The sequence below is a fragment of the Vicia villosa genome, linkage group LG3 (assembly GCF_029867415.1).
Source record: "Vicia villosa cultivar HV-30 ecotype Madison, WI linkage group LG3, Vvil1.0, whole genome shotgun sequence".
NCBI classification, from domain to species: Eukaryota; Viridiplantae; Streptophyta; class Magnoliopsida; order Fabales; family Fabaceae; genus Vicia; species Vicia villosa.
In genome coordinates this window covers 137,524,790-137,540,289 of record NC_081182.1, presented here as the reverse complement: position 1 = coordinate 137,540,289, position 15,500 = coordinate 137,524,790, and the positions used below count along the sequence as shown (strand labels likewise).

General features: G+C 31.8%; 1 long non-coding RNA gene and 1 pseudogene across 8 annotated transcripts; one reads left to right on the top strand and one right to left on the bottom strand.

Moving 5' to 3' along the window:
• The first annotated feature begins 4,090 nt into the window (after positions 1 to 4,090).
• Positions 4,091 to 5,937, top strand: LOC131659036 (receptor-like protein 7; annotated as a pseudogene).
• Positions 5,938 to 8,118: 2,181 nt separating this feature from the next.
• On the bottom strand, positions 8,119 to 12,297 carry LOC131662449 (uncharacterized). Of its 8 annotated transcripts, none has more exons than XR_009301580.1 (4): positions 9,284 to 12,297; positions 9,073 to 9,190; positions 8,852 to 8,988; positions 8,119 to 8,563 (listed from the first exon to the last, which is right to left on the bottom strand). It is a non-coding gene; the product is annotated as an uncharacterized LOC131662449 (long non-coding RNA). The 8 variants fall into 8 exon arrangements; XR_009301577.1 differs by having other exon boundaries at positions 8,119 to 8,988; positions 9,284 to 9,370; positions 9,518 to 12,297; XR_009301581.1 differs by having other exon boundaries at positions 8,119 to 8,988; positions 9,284 to 9,370; positions 10,464 to 12,297.
• Positions 12,298 to 15,500: the final 3,203 nt, after the last annotated feature.

Sequence of the window (15,500 nt, the reverse complement as noted above, 5' to 3'; positions counted from 1 at the left end):
AGTGTATGGCTAATTCAATGACAATTAAGGCTAACCCTAATTTGATGAAAGAAACAAAATAAAATAGAATGAATATTATTAAAAAAAATAGTATGAAATAGGACTTATCTTTTGATTTGATCTGATATGGTTTGTAGTCGGAGGAAACCTCGAGGTTAAACCTGAAAAAAAAGGCAAAAATAGGCAAGATACGTGAGTGCAAAAGAGTCCATTGACTTTCGAGATTTTAACCCGAATAACAATTTTATAATGCAAATAAATATTTAAATGATAAAATAGAAAGGGATAAAATCGGGACTTAGCTTCGTAAGAGGCGTGGCGCGTAGTCGGAGTAAACCCTGTTGCTAACCCTGAAAAAATGCACAGAGAAATATTTTAGTGCAGGTGTGATCTTCGTAAAACCTGATTAGGGCACAAGTTAACCATGATTAATAAACTAAACCAATTTGAAATAAAACCAAAGTTAACGGAGAAAAATTGAGAGTTCGAATCAATATATCAATTAAATAATTATTGGATGTAATCCTAATTATTTAATTAATAAAAAAAATCAAAAAGAAGATTTGAAAATATATTGAATTTTAAATAAATTAATGAAACAAATATGAATAAAATTGTGAAAAACTCGGAATTTTGATAAAATAATCGTAAATACTATTATAACTAATTTATTGGAATGCAAAAAATAAATATGAAAGAAATAATAATTAATAGAAAAAAAAAGAAATTAAAAAAACAATTTTTATGTGATAAATAAATAATAAAAATAAAAAAAGATAAAAAAAATAATAATAAATAAATAAAATAGAGAAGATACTTAGCTGGAATCCAATGTAAGAGGCAGGGATCGAACCCCTGCCCTTGCGCTCCAGTACATAGCGCACTCTTTAACCAACTGGGCTAGGTGTGTATGCTGTTAGCAATATGAACGCATAGCATAATATATGAAAAAAAACGTAATCTCAGAATTTAAACAAAAAAACTTTGCGCGCCTCGCCATCTCCTTATTCGTTTTCACGAACACACACACAGACCTATAGCCACGGTTTTTGTGCGTGGCAATAGGTTATACCCACGGTTTTCTGAGCATAGCCATATATTTTGGCCCTCGGAACCTGCAAATTAGTAGTAATAAACGCAAGACGATTGTCCAAACCAATCACTAACCATCTTACGAACTCATTGGACCTGGAAATTTGACCTGAAATCGTTTATAACAAGAAAGCCCCTTTTTTACAGGTTATGAACCCTAACAATGGTGGTTCCCCTAATCCGTGTCAAAAACAAAATCAAACTATGCAGAAAGTATCCAAGCATCATTGTGAATGCAAATATGTACTTGAAACATGTTAAATATGCGTGTGCAATTGGAATCGAATTAGACAAAAACGTAGAACAAGTCGTGACTCAGAGATTGCGTTTTCTCACGTTTCAGGCTTTGGTTAGGAGTGGAAACGATCACTGATGCTCCAGGCGAGTGTTTGAAGCCTCCAGACGCATTGAATCAATCTCAATTGCCAAGAACAAACTCAATTTTTTTTCACTTTTTTGCACTCAAGTTAAGCCATACTGGTTTCCAACAAAAAAACCTCCCAATCCTTGTGAATGTTTTCAGTACTTATAGTACAAAATATTAGGTTAATTAAACTTGGAAGAATCTCATTAAATCTTGCTCCTTGATGGTGAAAAATTTGATAGAAACCTGATTGAAATTGGTTATGAAATCTTTCCTAAAATTGGTCAATTTCAATCTTTTTGCTCCAAATATTCTATGCACGAATTTTGACTCATATTTTTGGCATTTGGATTGGTTTAAATTGATTGGAAATCAAATCTTTGATTAAAAATAATTTTTCATATTTTACAATGATTTATTCAATATTTCAATGAATTAAAATTCAATTAAATAAGATAAATATTATAAATATAAAATAATTATTTTAAAAGATCATTTTGAGGCCCATGGACAAGTTTGGAGTCAAATATTTGGGCTCATTTGTAAAGAGATCCATTTTGAACCCTTTTTGTTTCACATTTTTTCTCTCAAAATCGTCCAACTTTGACAAGGCATATCTCCCTAAATTTTTAAGCTATGGAGGAGTTCTAGGACTTTTTGGAAAGCTTAAAGAGTCCTCTAAAGCATACATTTGATTTCATGTCAATTGATTTTACCATGTTCAAGTTATGAGCTTTTGAAAAAGATGACTTTTTTGTCAACCTTTTGGAGGACCTGTAATGTTTTGGCTTATATCTCCCAAATGGCGCATTTCTGGCATTGGCTTGTGAGATACAAAGTTGTATAGAATTAAATTTCCTTCAAAATGAGCTTTGGATGGGAAATTTCTGATGTTCCATGTGGAAGTTATGACTGGTCAAAGTTCAGTTGACTTTCTCCCATGAAAACCCTAATTTAGAAACTTTTGGAATTGTTGATTTCTGGTCTTTCCTTGATGAACCATGATCAATTTTTGATCCAATAGTGAATGATACTTCAATATGAGGATTTTGACAAAAAATCAGGAGTTTTGACTGTACTTTGACCACAGTTGACTTTTAGGTCAACCCAGACGATTGTTGACTTTCTAAGCAATTGAGTGATCAATCTTTTGAATTGAGACCTGAAATTTGTCATGGAGGTAGTGTGGGGTATCATAGACCATTTGGGATGCCTTGGAGCCTTTGGTTCATTGATTTTCCCTCAGAACAACAAAACCCTAATTCTTTGAGCCTTGTTTAGGAGAGGGTGTCTTTGAGCTTTGTACCTTGATTTGAGTTTGAATAGGAGAAATAGTATGGGCAAATTTTGGGGTATGACATCACTAATAGATGTTTAGAGAGTTATTTGCGTTTTTTTGCTTCTGAGCAACCCAAGACATGGTCGTATTGGATACCATGGGCAGAATTCTGGTTCAACACCACTTTTCATGTATCTATTTGTAAGACACCTTTTGAGGTGGTATATGGTCGGCAACCACCAAATATCATTCGCTTCTTGAGCAACGAGACTAAAGTTGCTGCAGTGGCTATGGAGCTGAGTGAAAGAGACGAGGCCTTGAATCAATTGAAATCTCATTTGTTGAGGGCACAACAGCAAATGAAGAAATATGCAGACAAAAGAAGAAGAGAGGTACAGTTTCAGGTTGGTGAATGGGTTTTTCTCAAACTACGACCTCACAAGCAGCAATCAGTGGCAAAGAGAATTAATCCGAAACTAGCAGCAAGGTTTTATGGACCTTTCAAGATCATAGAGAAACTTGGGGAGGTTGCCTACAAGCTTCAGTTACCAGCACAGTCAAGGATACATCCTGTCTTTCATGTCTCTTTGTTGAAAAAAGCTATTGGCGATTACTCTGTGCAAGGAGAACTTCCTAAGGAGCTAGAAATCAATCCTGTTGAAGAAATATATCCTGAGAAGATTATCGATTCCAGAATTATCACTCAGGGAGGAGTCTCCGTGCCTCAAAGTCTTATTCAATGGAAGAACAAGTCCAGTGATGATGTTACGTGGGAAGATGATGCATTCATTAAGGGACAGTTTCCTGATTTTAGCCTTGAGGACAAGGCTGTTGCTAAGGAGGGTGGAATTGATAGAAACCTTAGTAAAGAAGTGGACCTTGAGATGAATAATAATAGGCCCAAGATTTGGAGAGTTTACAAGAGGAAATGTGGAAAGGCATTGAAGGATGCTGAGCTGGCAGGGGCTTGAGGAAAAAAAGAATAAGTTAGTTAGTATATAGTGGAGGTGTGGGGGGAGAAGAGAAGGACACCCCAGGATTTTCGGTTTTGGAAAGAGAAAGGAAATCACCTTTTTGTGAGGGAAGCCGTTAGTGCTTTTGGGATTGATAGTCGTCACTATCAATACATTCTTCTATCTTAACTCTGTAATTTGTCTTATTCATCAATACAATTACAGATTCACATTTTACTCTCTGCATTTATTCATTCTTAGCTTCTTTAATCCATCAATGCTATTTGTTTTTTCAAGTTTTCCCATATGTCATCATCTTATATAATCACACTTGCATCTTTCAACAAAATCATACTCATCCCATTTCAATTAAATCTTGTTCTCTCATCCAAACAATCATTCATGACCACTCTTACTACACAAATGTCATTTCTTTTGCTGCTTCTTTTATCTATCTTCACATTCCACAAAAGCTTATCTATAAATGATCACATGATGGTTTCATGCCATGAGAACGACCGGGAGGTACTTTTAACTTTCAAAAAGGGAATCATTGATCGTTATGGTCGAATTTCAACATGGACAAACGAAAATGATTGTTGTTTCCTGGGAAGGAATCCATTGTGACAACATTACTGGAAGAGTTACACGAGTTCAACTATCACCATCTTATGTTGAAGAAGAACAATCCAAATATTTGAAAGGTGAGATGAATCTTTCTATTTTAAAACTTGAGTTTCTCAGTCACTTGGGTTTGAGCCACAATGACTTTAATAAGATAAGTATTCCATCCAATTACCAAAACATCACTCATGTATCTAAACCTATGAAGCACAGACTCCGACACGGACATCGGGACACGACACGACACGAACACTCCGACACCGATAATGTTGAAAACATAGGACACCGACACCGCTACATATAAGCTGATATTTGAGTTTCATTTATCCATATATTGATCAAAATTAATGTCTAAAATTCTTTATTGATAACATTGTTTCAATACATGTTTAACTCTTTTAGATGTGTGTGAGATTTGTTCAAAAAATATATAAATGTGTGTTGAAGCAAAGAAATAAAACAAATTTTTTTTTGAAATATTTGTCTGAGTTGTCGGAAATATGTGGTATGAGTGTCATACGACTGTCGGACACTGATTAAAAGAGTGTCGAAACAAAGAAAAAAACCATTTTTTAGGGGACACTTGTCTGAATTTTCCGACACTTGTTTGACTTTTCCGACACGTGTCGTACGGGTGTCATACAAGTGTCGGACACCGACGCGTGTCGGACACCGCGACACGGCTACTCCTAGAGGTGTCCGTGTTTCATAGATCTAAACTTCTCTACCTTGACTTATCTATGAGCGGTAACATTGTCATGGATAATCTTGAATGGCTTTCTCCATTTTCTTCTTTGAAATATCTCAACCTTCGCAAAATTGATCTTCATAAGGAAACCAATTGGCTTCAAGCTGTGGAAAAAATTCCTTCACTATTAGAGTTACAGTTACAACAGTGTAACCTAAATAACCTCATGCTCAACCCATCTGTTGAATATTTGAATTTTTCTCCACTTATCACTCTTGATCTTTCTTTCAACAACTTCAGCTCTCATTTACCTAATGCATTTTTTAATCTCACCAAAGATATCACCTATCTTGCTCTTAGTGGCAACAACATACAAGGTGAGATACCTTCAAGCTTGCTTAACCTTCGAAATTTAAGACACCTTTATCTCTCTTATAACCAACTCAGAGGATCAATTCCAGATGAAATAGGCCAATTACCACATATTCAAACACTTGATCTTTCCACAAACATGTTAAGTGGTTTCATTCCTTCAACTCTAGGAAATCTCTCATTCTTGTGTTACTTAGATCTTTCCTCGAATAATTTCTCAAGTGAAATATCAAAAACAACTTTTTCCAAAGTCAATAGTTTAGATTCACTACGCTTGAGTAGTTTAAATGTTGTATTTCAATTTGATTTAGATTGGGTTCCTCCTTTTCAATTTTCTAGTCTAGTTTTGTTACATACAAATCAGGGCCCAAACTTTCCGTCTTGGATATATACACAAAAGTCACTTGAAATTCTTGACTTATCCAGCTCAGGAATTGCTATAGTAGATAAAAATAAGTTTTTTAGCTTTATACAAGGAATATCAAATCTTTTTAGACTATTTGAATCTATCCAACAACAATTTAAAAGGAAAAATTCCATTAGGAACCCAACTTCAAACTTTTAATTCCTCAAGCTACATTGGAAACCAAAACCTGTGCAGAGCTCCTCTAAACAATTGTACCACTGAAGAAGAAAGTCCTAAAAGTGCAGCACCATCTAGAGAAAACGAGGATGACAACTCTAGAAAATGGAGGCACACATGTTTTCAATTTGTTGATGGAGTGGGTGACAAGCTCTATGTAACTTTGATGATAAAGTTAAAAAGCTTTCATAAAAATTGAGCTCCTGATAGAAAAGGTTAGTGAAATATAATTCAATAGAGTTTTAACGATCAAGTTGTATAATATTTTGTTTTAGTTATTGTAACTCGGTGGTTTGAACTGACTTTTAAAATGTCGCGGTAAGCATGAGTCGCCACCGACTTTTATTTTATCCAATATATTGGAAGGGCAAAAAGAACATAAAAAAACCTTTTAAGAAAAACGGGCTCGGGGGTAGATTATGAAAAGGTAATGTGTAAGCACCCTTTTTATCCATGGTTATCCATGGGCTCTTAATTTGCTTAGCTCATGTTTTTTTGTTGTTTGTTTGAAAAAAGAGAAAGGACTTTACCTTGAAAGCGTGGCCTTTGTTTTGAAAGAGAGATGTGGAAAACTTTTATTTTTGTGCAAGAAAATTAACAGTAATCTACTCTAAGTTTGATCTTTTTCAATGATTTTTACTCTCCTAAGAGAGATAGGACTATCTTTACCATTCAGGGTAAGTAATCCCATTGATTGGATGTGCGGGACATCGAAGGGTCGTTTGTAAGGTCATCGAAGGCAACTTATAGGAATATCGTTAGCAATTCTTAGGGACAATCATCATTTTAACCGAAGGCAACATCGAAGGACAAGATCTTTATGATGATTTAGAATTGAGGGTCTTTGCTAATGGTATCCCTATATTTGAGGGACATGATCATTTAATTATTTGTAAGGCAACCAAGAGGGGCGTACCCTAGAGGTGAGTGTGTGCAGCAATCACGTGTATTAGATTCGAGTATTTAATCTTGTATTTAGGTTAGCTAGCGTTTGATTTTGTTATCTTGCCATACACCTAATTACTAACAGTTAATCATACATGAAAAAAATAAATTTTGTTACACCTAATGTGATAATATATTCACAACATAACATGTGAATCACACATGAGATATGATATTGTTAACATAATGTGATAACAAATTTTGACCAATTTTTTTTTGTCTCGACAAAAGTAAAATTGTAAGACTTTTTATTATTTGAAAAAAATATTTTTTAAATCTTAATTTCGGATTTGCGATTGAAAAATTCAAATGGATCAATCTCGCGGTTTATTTATTGGAATTTCATTTAAAGCCAAATAAAAATTTCATAGATATTTGATCCAATACGAGAGCACCTAATCAAATTCAAAATTAAGATCATAAACAAAATATATTTTCAAAACTCAAACTTCCACCACTAGAACATCCCTAAAATGATTTAAAAAATAAATAAATAAAATTGATTACAATCCACTTTAACGCCTTAAAATTGATTACATGTTTGAGACAATGCAATCACATTCTCTTGACTTTATTTTACAAGTGTCATTTCTTTTGTATCTAGAAATTACATGGAAATTTCATGCAATTAAAAAGTTGAGACACTATTAATCTTCCACTGTTATGAATAATTGGAGGATTTGTCTCTCAATCACTTCATTCCTTATTTAATCTATTTGTATTTATTATATTGTCTAGATGATGTCTTATAAATACGACTAATATTATTGTATACGATTACACCGATGAAATAATACAAAATTATTCTATCTTTCTCTCTTCTCTTTTATCTTATTTCTCCTTACTTATAACACGTTATCGGCACGAAGCTCTGAGACTTAGAAGGTACTATTATTTAGTTTCACTACTAGAAATACTCTAATTTCCTGCGGATTTACCTGCGGATTTTAGCTAAAATTCCGCAGGAAACACGTTACCTGCGGATTTTCCTGCGGTTTTTTGTCCCCAGCTAAAACCTCCGTGGGTAATATTTTCGGCAGGAAATTCCGCAGGTAAATCCGCAGCTAAATCCGCAGGAACACAATCCACAGCTAAATCCGCAGGAAATATCCGCAGGTAAATCAGCAGCAAAATTTGAATCCGCAGAAAAATCCGCAGGTAATTTATTTTTAAAATAAAAAAAAATATATCTAATTTTTATATGCTTTCCTAGCAATAATTAAGTCCTTATACAGGCATCACCTTAAACACATGAAAAATCAATTTAACTCATTCGTAAGGGCTGGTTGTCAACATACCACCTAAAGTAAATTTGCATATATACAGAAAATATTTCATTTCATTCAAGAAAACCAATATGCCAAATCCAAACAGATAAAGGATATAAAATGAGTAACAAGACATTAAGAAAAAAACCTCAAAATTCTCTACTTTGTCCTCACTATGTTGTGGGTTGGAAACACACCAAACAGATTGAGGCGGAGCAGTGGTGGCATAATAATCATCATCATCCACATCAGCCCTTATGGAGAGTTTAATTTGTTTCTGTTTATTCAGCTGTCCACTGCTGGAGGCCGGCTTGTTATCTGCAGTGGCGGTGTTTGGGATTCTTTACCTGCAGAAGTGGCTCTTGATTGTTGTCGTGGCATGTCAGCAGAGGCTGCTGCACCACAGATTGTAAAAGTGAGATAAATATACTACTTTAGGAACATTTTATGATATTTTTTTGTGGGACTGTTGCAATATTGGGTGTAATAGTAATCTCCGACTTCAACATCATAAGACACCTTGTTTGCATTAATTTCTCCTGAAAACTATAATAATGGTACTCCAAGCAACTATTAGTTGCACATTTTTTTCCTGTATTCTCACTTCTCTTTCTATCTTCAGGAAGCTTTACCAGCCAAGGGACATAGAGACGATACAACCTGCATAGTTGTTGATATATTACCTCAGGAGAAGCCACCTGCTTTCGCGGCACAACAAAAGAAGCCAGTAAAAGGAATGCTCAAGGCCATGTTTCGTGAAAAGTCTTCTGAATCATCTTCTACGAACAAAGAATAGATGGAGCCATATGTGGTAGTGGAGCTGTATGAGGAAGGCAGTTTCTGAATCATCTTCTACGGACAAAGAATAGACAACCATAATGAATATGCTTATTAAATGACTAACCTTTCCGTAAATTTGAATCTTGTTCTCATTTTATCTTCGAAATTAGTCTTCTTGGCATCATTTCCAAATTCGATTTTGTTGTTGTTAACATGATCCGTTTGAAATACTTGACATGCCTCTATTGAAAGAAAATATGAGAATAAGAGGGTAAGTAAGGAGTAACTCCATATTTCTATTTTACACTAATATGACACTACAAAGTTGAACTTACACTCTGAGTAGGTAGAACAAGTCCTTTTCCATCAATATATATTTTGTGATGATGATAATCCATTTACTCCTCAATAGTTGGGAATAGCTGCAATATATTTAATCAAAATCTAAATACAACTAAATAGTGCAACAAGACATAGATGGAAATTATCAAGCTCATTCAACATATCTTCAAGAAAATGCTTAGCAACTATTAACCCTTAACAATTGTAGAAAACTTGAAATACTCTACCATGTCCTAGCCATTCCAGCCTCATAGTGGACAACCACCACATTCTCAATGTCTTGTTTCAACCATGAGTAAGCACTAAGCACTATGACAAAATGATACAATCATATGATATTATATACTTAATGTTTATCATGCATATCAAAAAACAAGTCAAATACAAAATATGACGAGAAAATAGCGAAAGGCAAGAGTCATCACGTTTCAAAGTTTAAGGCATTGGACAAAAATTAAAATAGAATGTAAGACACCTCTAATAAAATTCAACCCTTCGTTAAAATACTAAATATTCAAGCACAAAAGTGGTAGCATAACAAAAAATATGAAAATAGCTGCACAAAATCTGTTCAGTAATTCAACACTTCTTTTTGTTTTTCAAATTGATAAGAGAAAATAACTTAATATTAACTGCACTCACTTCTATAATTGAAACATAAGACTAATACACTGGCATTTAGAAATTAGTAGATAACGATAAATTTATATTTTTAGTTCATAAACTATAGTTGAAGGTGTATGTATGTGTGGTAGGAGTATCATCATTCATTGTCATATGAATATATCTTGCTCAAACTCACCTTTTCTTATAAATATCTTCTGCACAGTAAAGGATTTTAGTTCCTGGGACTTTTACTAAGGAAATAAATCATTTTTACATGACAAAATGATGCAGGTATTTAGAATACATAAAGTGACAAAAGAACAATTTTCAATGTCAAAGGCGATAACATAGCTCTTCAGCCTGCTCGTAAGGGATATCATCATATATGCATAAGAAAATTTTTTTGGCAAATAAATTAGCCATATATGCAGAATCGAGACTGGTTCTTTTAATATGTGTTAACATAACTAAAGATTAGTTATGTGAGTTGTAATCACTTCTGTGTCGGTGTTTCATAGAAGGTGGCATAGATCAAACGAATACATAAGAAAGTAGCAGCACACTCACCTCACAAGAAATGTAGCCAGGTTTACAGCTTGGAGGGGCACAAGTTAGATAGTGGCACAAGTTAGATTTCAGAACACTTTTCTTACTGTAGCAAGACTAGATGAACCTAAAATGAAGTTAAATACTAGAATCTTCATTAGACAGCAGACATTTGTCAGCATATACCAAATATTTAATGACTTTCATAAGAGAGCTAGATAACTTCCCTCAAATTAAAAAAGAAGTGGATGAAGAAAAGAATAAGCACCATCAGATCTATTTGAAACTTCTCTTTCAACTGGTTTTCACTCTCAGATATTGTTGGATTCCTGAAGAAAAAAAATCACCAACAAAAAAATCAATAAAGTTAGATCAAGATTCAGATTTAATTAATTAGAGAAAAAACATACCAAAAAGCCAAACGATAAACAAACAAAATAGAGAAACGGAAAAAGAAATAGTAGAAAAGTTGATGCTACTCACGCTTTAGTCGCTTTCACATCTTCACCAACATCATCTACTGCTTGGAGCACAAAAGATTAAGGATAGACTATTCAACTAGAAAATCGGTATCATAATAGAACTCTTAATTTTTCTATCAGAATAAATGCAATGCTATTCCGACGAAGTTGAAGCTTGTTTATTCATTTTTCAATGGCTAGTATAAACACATTTTAACCAAGTGCATATTTTAAAAATTTTCAAAAATCTCCGTATGAAAAGTTCAATAACCAAGATCTTTCAAACCACATATCCAAACATGCTGGTATAACATTCCAACCATTAAAACTAAATCATGTGTCCTTCTGTATGCTTAGCAATGACAATATTCAGAATTTATAAACCATACTAATTTCATAAAATTAATAATCAAACAACAATTATGATTTCATATCAAACAAACATAATAGTTTCATATCATTGAACCGTAATACATTCATCAATAACCTGAAGCTGTTAAATCAAATGATTTGTCACCGGTGTTAGCCTTGTGATTATATACTTGCAGCTACCGACGGGTTGAAGGCCTCTTTTTCTTCCACAAACTGTGGTACAACCAGAATCAAGCAAACTAAAAAATAGGATTGTATAATTCATTTTTCTTACTGCATGTTGTGATAAGGTCAGCTACACCACAACTCTCAAATAAGGTACTTTCTTTAACAAATTGAAACAACTTTGAAAACACTAACATCTCTATTAGACCAATTCTCACGACTGCAGCCTATAAACCCTTATATTGTTGTAAGATACAGAAAAATGCATCCCCAATCGCAGTTGAAACCGAAGCATGAATACACTGTCATTTGAAGTTAGTGCTTCGGAAAACTGAATTTGTACTTAGCGGGAAAGCATAAGCTGAAATTGAGAATGAAACCATTGAACAATACATAAGATAATCAGCTGAAAACAACATTATTTTGCCTTACCTAGAACTGAAAAAACTTGTCAATTTCCACATGCTTTTCAACCACCACAACAGCAACACAAATCACAAAAAAAAACCTAGAATTGGAAAAACAACAAACACATTACAGATTCAGCGAGTTGAGAAAATAAACAAAATCAACAAAAAATTTATCGATTTAGCACCGAAAAATGAAGCTCAACTAGTAAGATGTTTGCGAGGACAAGTTGTGTTAGATTTGATTTGAACATCGTTGAAATCTGGGTGGAGATACTGAAGCCAAGAGATACTTGAAGAGTGGAATGTGATCTAAAATCTGCATTGATGCATGGATTGAACGCGAAATGATGGCGTAGAAGGAGATTGGATTGAAGCGCTAATGGGAACCATGGTCGTGGAACTGGAACGATCGTGAGAAATTGAGAACGAAAACCCTTTTTCCCCTTTACTAGATTTTACTTTTAATTTATTTTTACTAATTTACCTTTTATTTTATTTTTACTAATGTAGGGAGTTATTTTAGTTTCACGGTTTAAGTAAAAAATTATCATTTATTTTAAAAAGATTTTAGTTAATTCATAAAATCAGAAAACAAAATAAAATCATGTTTTATAATTATTTTTATAAACATTATTCGATAATCATTCATTCAATTATAATTATAACTCTAAATTTGAGTTTAAACATTATTCAACAATTACTCTTTCAATTTTAAATTAATCAAAGTTATATATAGTTGTCATTAGTTGACAATGTAAAAATAATTGACAGCAGCATCTATTTTCTCCATATATATATATAATTAAATAAGTTTTTGTCCCTATAAATATTGCATTTTTCATTTTTAGTCCCTCTCAGTCTTTAAGCAACGGTTTTTACAAAAAAAAAAAAAAAAAAACTCGTTGCCAAAACCAGCTAAAACCGTTGCCAAAATCCATGAGGGACTAAAAATGAAACTACAGTAGTTATAGGGACCGAAAATTATTTAACCCATATATATATATATATATATATATATATATATATATATATATATATATATATATATATATATATATATATATATATATATTAGAATTTTTAAACTGATACCCACGAAGATTTTTTTTAAAAAGGGTGCTTCCAGAGATTCATCTACGAAAGTTGGGGGGCATAAATGAAATTTTGCATGGTGTATAAAAGATTTATGGGATGCATTGAGAAATCGTCAACCATGTTTGTGGCTATTTTTCACGTAGTCGCCATTCCATATGCCACAACTTAAAAAAAATCAGTTATCTGTGATACAATATTTTAATGTCGGATCTGCAGGTAAATTCGTAGGTAAATCCATAAGTAACAATTAATGAAATTTAAAAAAAAAAGAGGCGCAATATAGAATGGCCAAAAATGATTATTGAGGTAATATTTTTAAATATGAGTTATGTATTTTTTTTAAAAATTGATTATTTTGAAAAAATCTTTGATACCCATTCTCAAATATTTTAATATCTTTTATTAATTTTATTTTTCAAAAAATTAAGATGAAAATTTAAAAATAACACCATACACATTAAAACATTAATTAATATAATAATATTAAATAACTAACCATTAAATATAATGATTAATTTTTTAAAAAAATTTAGACAAAAATTACTATAATTTCAAGAAATAGTTAAATTTGCAGCAAAATCCGCAGGAAAATTTCCTGTGGAATTACCTGCGAATTTTGTATAATAGTTTGGTTTTAGTAAAAACAGATAATCGCAGCAAAATTCGCAGGAAACTTTCCTGCGGATTTACCTGCGGATTTTCCATTATAGTTTTGTTTTATGTTTGAAATATATAAGTCACAGCAAAATCCGCAGGTATTCCTGCAGAATTTTCTACCAATTGTAAATCCGCAGGCAAGTTTATTTTATTTAAGGAAGTCCCAGGAAAATCCGCAGGTATACCTGCGGAATATTTTCCGCAGGAAATTCCGCAGGTAATATGTGTATTTCTAGTAGTGTTTATTTTTCTTTCATATTTTATATATATATCTATGTGCTATTTATAAATATATTGATTAAAAAATTAAAAAGAAAATCAGTCACGATTTTCATGCATCTATGATAGTTTGCATGAATAATGTTAAAGCATCCCTGAAGGATTGCAAAACAAATTATTAATATAGTTCCTGAGAATTTGTTAAAGCATCCCTGAAGAATTGCAAAACAAATTATTAATATAGTTCCTGAAGAATTTATTAAGCATCCCTAAAGGATAGAAAAATAAATTATTTATATAGTTCCTGAAGAACTTATCAAATATCCATGAAGAATAGTTATAAGGTTTTATATAGTTTCTGAAGAACTTAACAAATATCCAAGGATAGTAATAAGGTTTTATATAGTTTCTGAAGAACTTAACAAATATCCCTGAAGGGTCATATTGAGGTTTTATATAGTTCCTGAAAACATATCAAGCATTCCTAAAAAAAATGCAAATATTATTATTAATAAAAGATTTGTGACCGAGTTCCTGAAGAACTACAAAACGAGTTCATGAAGAATTGAATAAAAAGATTTGTGATATAGTTTCTGAAGAACTTCGGAAAAAAATATTTTGATTGGGTTTTAATATTATATCTATTAAATTATCAAACAATCCCTAAAGGATTACAAAACAAAAAGTTTGTTATATAGTTCCTGAATAACTTAACAAATTTCCCTGAAGCATAGTAATGAGTTTATATATAGTTTTTGGAGAACTTAACAAATATTCTTGAAGGATAGTAATGAGTTTATATATAGTTCCTAAAGAACTTATCAAATATCTCTGAAAGATAATACTGAGTTTATTATATAAAGCATCTCTGAAGGATAATATTAACAATCCCAAAAGGATTGCATCTGTAATATTAACGAATCCCAAAAGGATTGCATCTATAATATTGAAAAATGATTGTATCAATAATATTATTCAATTCGAGAAAGATTGAAAAAATAATATTGAATACCCTAGAAGGATTTCATAAATATTTTGTTACATTGATCTAAAAATTTATAATATGCTCATAAAATAATTGTTATTCCAAAATAATGACACAACCAAAAGGATGGTTATATTTTTTAAATCATTGTTTATAACAAATAATTTTAACTCATCTCAAAAGGATGCTTATATTTTTCTTAGATCATCATTTATAAACTAATAATTTTAACGCATTTCAGAAAGATGATTATATTTATTTTAAATTATTATTTATAAATATGTATATTATTCTAATTGTTTTCTCTCTAACATTTACTGTGTTAGAAACTTCTTAAAATTGTTAGAATATAATTTGTTATTTGTTTGAGATCATAAATCTATATATTTCACTAAATGATTGGCTATATAATTTTTATTGTCTTTGATGATTGAGGCATTGTCTATGTGTTTGGTGTTAAAATATTTTACTAGAATAAACTTTGTTATGTATAATATATCACTTAATATATTTATGTATCAATTAGTCAATGTTATATATATTTTATTGTTGCTATTAGATTTCTAAATTAAGAAACTTTTGTAAAATATTAAGATGTGTTTGATATTTTAAGATAATTTTTATATTGGTTAATGAATGTCATTTGGTGCAACAATTTTAATGATATATATTTTTAATTTATATTATATAATTA